Source organism: Triturus cristatus, chromosome 5_1, assembly GCF_964204655.1.
Source record: "Triturus cristatus chromosome 5_1, aTriCri1.1, whole genome shotgun sequence".
Classification (NCBI taxonomy): domain Eukaryota; kingdom Metazoa; phylum Chordata; class Amphibia; order Caudata; family Salamandridae; genus Triturus; species Triturus cristatus.
The window spans coordinates 513,779,169-513,785,445 of record NC_140587.1 but is presented as its reverse complement, the minus strand read 5'-3'; positions in this window follow the sequence as shown (position 1 = coordinate 513,785,445).

The window sequence follows — 6,277 nt, the reverse complement described above, 5'->3', positions numbered from 1 at the left end:
AATGGCTACTGCTTGAGGGAGCGTGCGAGCATGAGGGGGGGCTAGATGGCGCCGATTATGTTGACATCTCAAACCAGATTTTAACACTCCCGATCCTTCCTGCTCCTGGGCCCGCCCATCCCAGCATCTAGGCCGTATACTGCCTTAACCTTGCATATGCATGGTAAAGGCATATGCGTGGTTAAGGCATGTGTGGTTCAGGCATGCTTGATTGAGCTTGCGGGGAAATGGCACGCGTGGCTCTGCCCGCGTTGTTAAGGCTGTTTTCCCTTTTTGGGATTTAAAAAATTAAGTTACTACTGGTAGCTTTATTAATAGTAAAGATACTAGTAGTAAAGTTACTCATAGTAAAGTTACTACTAGTAACATTACTACTAGTAAAGTTACTCGTAGTGACTTATCTTTGTGAATACCAAAAAGTAGTAAACTTAGACTTAAGCCTAAGTTTACTACTTTTTGGTATTCACAAAGGTATGTGACTACTAGTAACTTTACTACTAGTAAACATACTACTAGTAAAGTTACTGCTAGTGAAGTTAATACTGGTAAAATTACTAGTAGTAAAGTTACTAGAAGTAACTTACCTCAGTGAATTCCAAAAAGTAGTATAGATAGGCCTAAGTCTAACTTTACTTATCTGAATCAAGCCCCCAGAGTACAAAGATAGTTTGTGGAGTCAGTGGTACCCTTACTAGTACTAAAATTGGATGTGGACCGGGGGAATATGACATAAGGATACTTTGATGGTCAAGCGGGAGAGAGAGGAATGTCGGCAGCAGGTGATGTAGAGGGGAACAATATGATATACGCAGCAGGTAGAAGAGAATTGAGGTCCAGAGAGGTGAGAAGAAGGAGGAGGAGCTAACGCAGTATACTGGTCTATCATGTCTTGAACGGTTCTAACATTGTTCCTCTTTGATGAGTTTCACTGCGTTTTGAATTATTTTCACCACGCCCACCATCCAATGATAATCTATCACTTTAGACCTCGCAAATTTTGAGCATTTCACATTTCAACAAACAGATCTTCACTGTGTTACCCCTGTTTTACATAAATTATGGTATGGATTCAGCACAAAATGTATGTACATTACAAATACATTCACTACGTGCATGATCATATAGTATCACATAATTTTCATATGTTTTCATGTTTACCAATTGCACTATGCTGAATATTACCTCTATGTTTTCAGATAAAATCCCCTGATGAAGGGCAAGGCCCGAAATGCATTGGGCACAATATAACAACAAAAAATGTGAAAAGAATATACTTCAATATTACTGAAGAAAGTCATTTGTTATTATGGACTTAAAAAGAAAAGAAATACATTCAAATTAGAAAATATTTACACGAGTTAAACTTTATTGAAAATCAATGGAGTGCAATTGGGGACGCCCTCCCTCAGTGGGAGCAGCGCAAATCAACCATATTACCCATCCCCAAACTCAGGGGGATTTACCAATTTGCACCAAAGACCTCAACACTTTTTGGTTTACGAAGATCAACAGGCGTGTAATGCAGCGCGGCTATTGTAAAACCTTTCCTTATGACACCAACCCAGAAAACTCTTATACCATTTGTTCATCGGTGGGGCCCATAACATCGAAACACACATTCACTCAGTTTCCTGGATCAGTGATAAGTAGATGAGCTGCAAGACATTCGGGGTACCTTGTTAATATTTTTACCTAAATAATAACTATATACATTATATACATTTAATTCTGGGATTGTCGGTTTTAAACATCAAGGTACTCCGCTATTTAGGTCGATGGACCAACTAGTAGGAATCAGTTGATGGCGATTAAGTCCAGCTCAATCACAATTAAAACCTTCAACAATTATTGATCATAACTTTAATTCTAATAACCACAGACTCAGTTTGAGTTAGCATTAAATTTTATCTTGATTCATTGAATAAATCGAATAAGTAAAGTTTTATTAAACAAATATTCTAGACATTATTTTCATAGCATTTAAGTAAAGATTGAAATAGAAATGGAAAAATACTCATTACCCTTGGCCTTAGGGCGATGATGAGAATGGTTCACCAGAACATGAACCGAAGATCACAGGATAGGTTCCCAAAACTGACTGACTGTCCCTCTAACCTCCTCGGACGTATTCCCTCCCAGGATAGAATCCCGCGACGTTCTCGTTCCTTTTCCCCATCAATGCATGAAGTCCAAATTTGTCAAAGTCTTTTCAGCATCAGAAGGAAAAATCGTCTCAACAGACAGTGTGTCTTGTTGAATAGATCAATGTAGAATAACGAGTGACAAACGTCATTGTAAGCACAATTCTTTTATACCCTTTCACTAACTTGCTATTCCCAAAATTGAAACCTTTTTAGCGGCTTCATTCATTCCGATTGGTCCATTGGAGAGGTGGTGATGGTCACCTCATTGTCCTCCTTGCCTGAACCGGTTCTGCAAATAATCCATTCATACAAAATTCTCGTGATTCATCAAGTCCAAATGTTCTTTAACTTTTTTATTATATTTGCAACATTATTCCACAGTCATGAATTAGTTCATCTTCTGGAGTTCGAGTCTCCCATCCGTTCCCATGCATTTATGCTGAACTCTTGGCATCAACTCTTGTTTTAGGTCAGACTGGCCTTGACATCTCTCACTCCGGGCATAGGCCACACACTCGTGACTGGAACTTTCACTCTGCTCATGCGCGCGGGGTATCTTTATTCTGCACACACAATCACGTCTCTCTGCAGCAGCCAGTTTCAGGCGAGGCCTAGCAGGCCCAAACGGAACTAATATGAAAATAACACAGCAGCAATTAGACATATAAAATAAGCCCTTCTGTTTACCACCCACCATTCTAATGGCCCGTATTAGGTGTTACCTAGCATAAGCGACATTTAAAGCCATTTTACTTACCATCTGTATTCTTTCCCACAATATAATTTTACTACAAACAGAATACATGCAATTTACTTCTACTTTCTAATACGAATCACAAACCTATGTTAATTTAATTTCACATTTGTAAATAAATTAGATTTTTGCAATGCCAGTTAGTTTGCCGCGTGTAGTGTCTAATTAAAGGTGCATTTGTTGATTAATACATGCGTTCCAACAGCTAGTGTTTTTAAAGTTATGAGGTCATTAACTTCGAAGGGGGTACAAACATTTTTGTATTTCTCCTGCTCCATCAATTGCGAGGGTCCTTATTCCATTTGGATTTAACATAGTCTCGGAAGACCCACATCCCGAGGTACTGTACCCCATCAGGGCTTCAATTTAAAGGATACTTTGGGCAGTCATTTGTGAGTGGAAGTATCTTCAACTTTAGACCAATTGATGGAGAGACTAGAGTATTCCTTGAGCCTGACAACAACCTAGCACAATAGGTGTGAGGTTATCAGCTGGGTGCTGTATATATAAAATGATATTGCCTACATATAGGTAGCAGATTAGGGACTGGTTGCAAAGACACAACCCTCTGTGGGAGTAAAACTCCCAAATATAGCAGGCCACTGGCTCTATGGTCAATGTGAAGATCAAAGGGGACAAAGAGCACCCCTGATGAGTGCCTCCTATGATTTCCAGTGAGGAAGAGTAGAGGATATTCACCCGGGCTCTGGTGTTGGAGACATGTACAATAAGCGACAGAAAGTACTTGCTACAACCGGGACTACAAAGCATTGCCATCATGAATGCCCTGTCCAAAGATTCAAAAGATTTCTCTGCATTAAGCAGAACTGCAATCGATAGTGTCTGCGGGTCAACCCTATGGAGAATGGACATTAACGTGCAAAGATTCAAATAGGCAGAGCGAAGTTGGATAAAACCGGACTGGTTGGGCATCACTGAGTATTGCATTAAGAGCTAGAGTCTCTGAAAGAGGATCTTGGCAAATATCTTGTTATCTGTGTTTAATAGAGATAAAAGTGTGTACGAGGTGACCTTGGATGGGTGTATATTGAGCTTAAGGAAGACTCCATAGTAGAGTGCGGGAGGGAACCCCTGGCAATTGCCTCGTTGTACATACCAAGGAGGTTTGGGGCCAGGAAATCAGCATAGGCTTTATAGAAATTGACTGCAAGGGAATTGGGACCAGGAGCTTTACCACTGGCGAGGCCCTGAATAGTGCCCTTGATGTCCTCGATTATGATTGGGGAATTTAGGATTTGCCTGGCTTCCCGATCTAGCTATGCCATAGCAACCTAGTCCAGATATATGCCGTCTGGGAGCAAACAGCTAATTGTAGTAGAGTTGGAATTCTCTACATATTATAAGGGGATAGGAGCAGACATCACCCGACTCACCAGCAATGGCGGTGAAACCAGTGTGCCCAGGCTTACTGGTAGCAATCCGAGCAAGTGTCCTACATGTCCAATCGTCCTCCCTGAATGCTCTCACCATGACTGCCCGCCCCCAAAAAAGGGCCTCCTCCCTTTAATCCTACAGCATGTTGTGTAGTTGAGCCAAAAGCGTTTTAAGTTGAGTTTCAAGATAGGAGAGGCAGATTTGGATGGATTAAGGATAATGGAACCTGTGGATATACAGATACCCCGAAAATAGGCATTAAAGGCCTCCCATGGTGTGGCAACATCGCTGACAGTGTCTTCATTTAATTTAAAGTAATTAAGGATGGCAGCAACCACCTTGGTGCGAAACGCTTTGTCACATAGCTCAGATTCATGCAATCGCCATGTATGGAATGAGGGTGCAGGGGGTGATTTATGAAGTGCCATTTTCACCGGGGAGTGATCAGATACAGCATGAGGTAGAATGTTCACACAGCTCACCTCGCGCTTGAGAGCATGTGAGATCAGCCACAGATTCAGTCTTGAGAGAGTATTATGCACCGGGGAGTAGAACGTGTGTTCCTTTTGATATGGGTGCAGCCCTAGCCAGGCATCCACTAGATCGTGAAGTTACATAACATGGGTGAGAACTATTCTGGCATGCTGTGTCGGACGGTGGACCACCAAGGGTAACATTAAAGTCACCCCCAAGATAGTGAGCCAGCCATGATGTATACCTGCGCAACAGTGTAAAAAAAAAGGCAGAATCGTCCACATGTGCATATACATTAATCAACAGCAGGCGATACCCATTAAGCTTGCCAGCTAGTGCTACCAGTCTGCCTTCGGTATCAGTGACCTGGTCTATTTAAGAGTAACCGACCAATTCCTGAATAGGAATGACAACCCCGGGGGGAGGAGCCTAGCGCGCAACCAAGATGGCCGCGTAGGTGCGAGGCTCCCGAGGACCTCCGCGACCTCCTGAATTAATCCTGGCGATATCCTGTCCTTGTTGAGGGGACTGTGTTGGGGAACCGGAGCTGAGGCGCCACCCGTTTTTTGGGCTCGAATCGGACCCCGGACGCCGGTGGGAGCATCGATCGAAGGTTGTGGCCTTCTCCTCGCCGGCCCCCCGGATTGGAGTAGTGGGGCGATCCGGGGACAAAGTGAATAACAGCGGCGAACGGGGCTGGGCGACTGGCGTACCCCGCACTTTCACTTTCGCTTTTGCGCCCTCCTAGCTCTCAAGCGGGGTCGGACTGCGGAGCGGGGTGTGGTGGTGTGGCCTTGTCCAGGAGCCCGGCTGACCCGCCGGCGGTGGGTTGACCCGCGGTTCGGTGGTCGCCCCTGCCCCCCCCCCTGGCACCCGTGACTTGGTATAGCGGCCCGTTTGGGGTGCTTGGCACGACGGTGGCAGAGCCAGCATGTCCACCAAACAAGATGGCGACCGGGCGAAGGTGAAGACGACCCGCCGTGGCACGGCGCACCAGGCCAACAGTATGGACCGCTACACGCTCCAGAAGGGTTCTCCGGAGACATCGCGTGCATCCCCGGTGGGCCCGACGGAGGCATCCGCTCATCCGGTGGATCTGACCCTCCGGGACGTCATGGGCGCCATCGCAGAGATGAAGGCCTCGGTGGACCAGCGTTTCGACACCTTAGCGCAAAAAATAGACTCGGTCCTGGTGGATGTGAGCCTTGTGAGGGCAGACTTGTCCAAAACAAACGACCGAGTCGACTCCCTGGCCCACACCACAACGAGCCTCACGACAGACGTGGTGGCCCTCCAGAAGGAGGTGCGCCGGCTTGGCCAGGCGAGCGCCCTGATGGACCGGCGACTGGAGGACTCCGAGGGTCGGGCCCGGAGGAATAATGTCCGTATTGTGGGGGTGCCGGAGGGACGAGAGGCAGAGGCGGCGGATCTTTTCGTGGAAGAGTTGATCCTGACCCACCTCCAGCCCCGGGGGCTGAGTAAGCTTTTTGCGGTGGAGCGTGCTCACCGG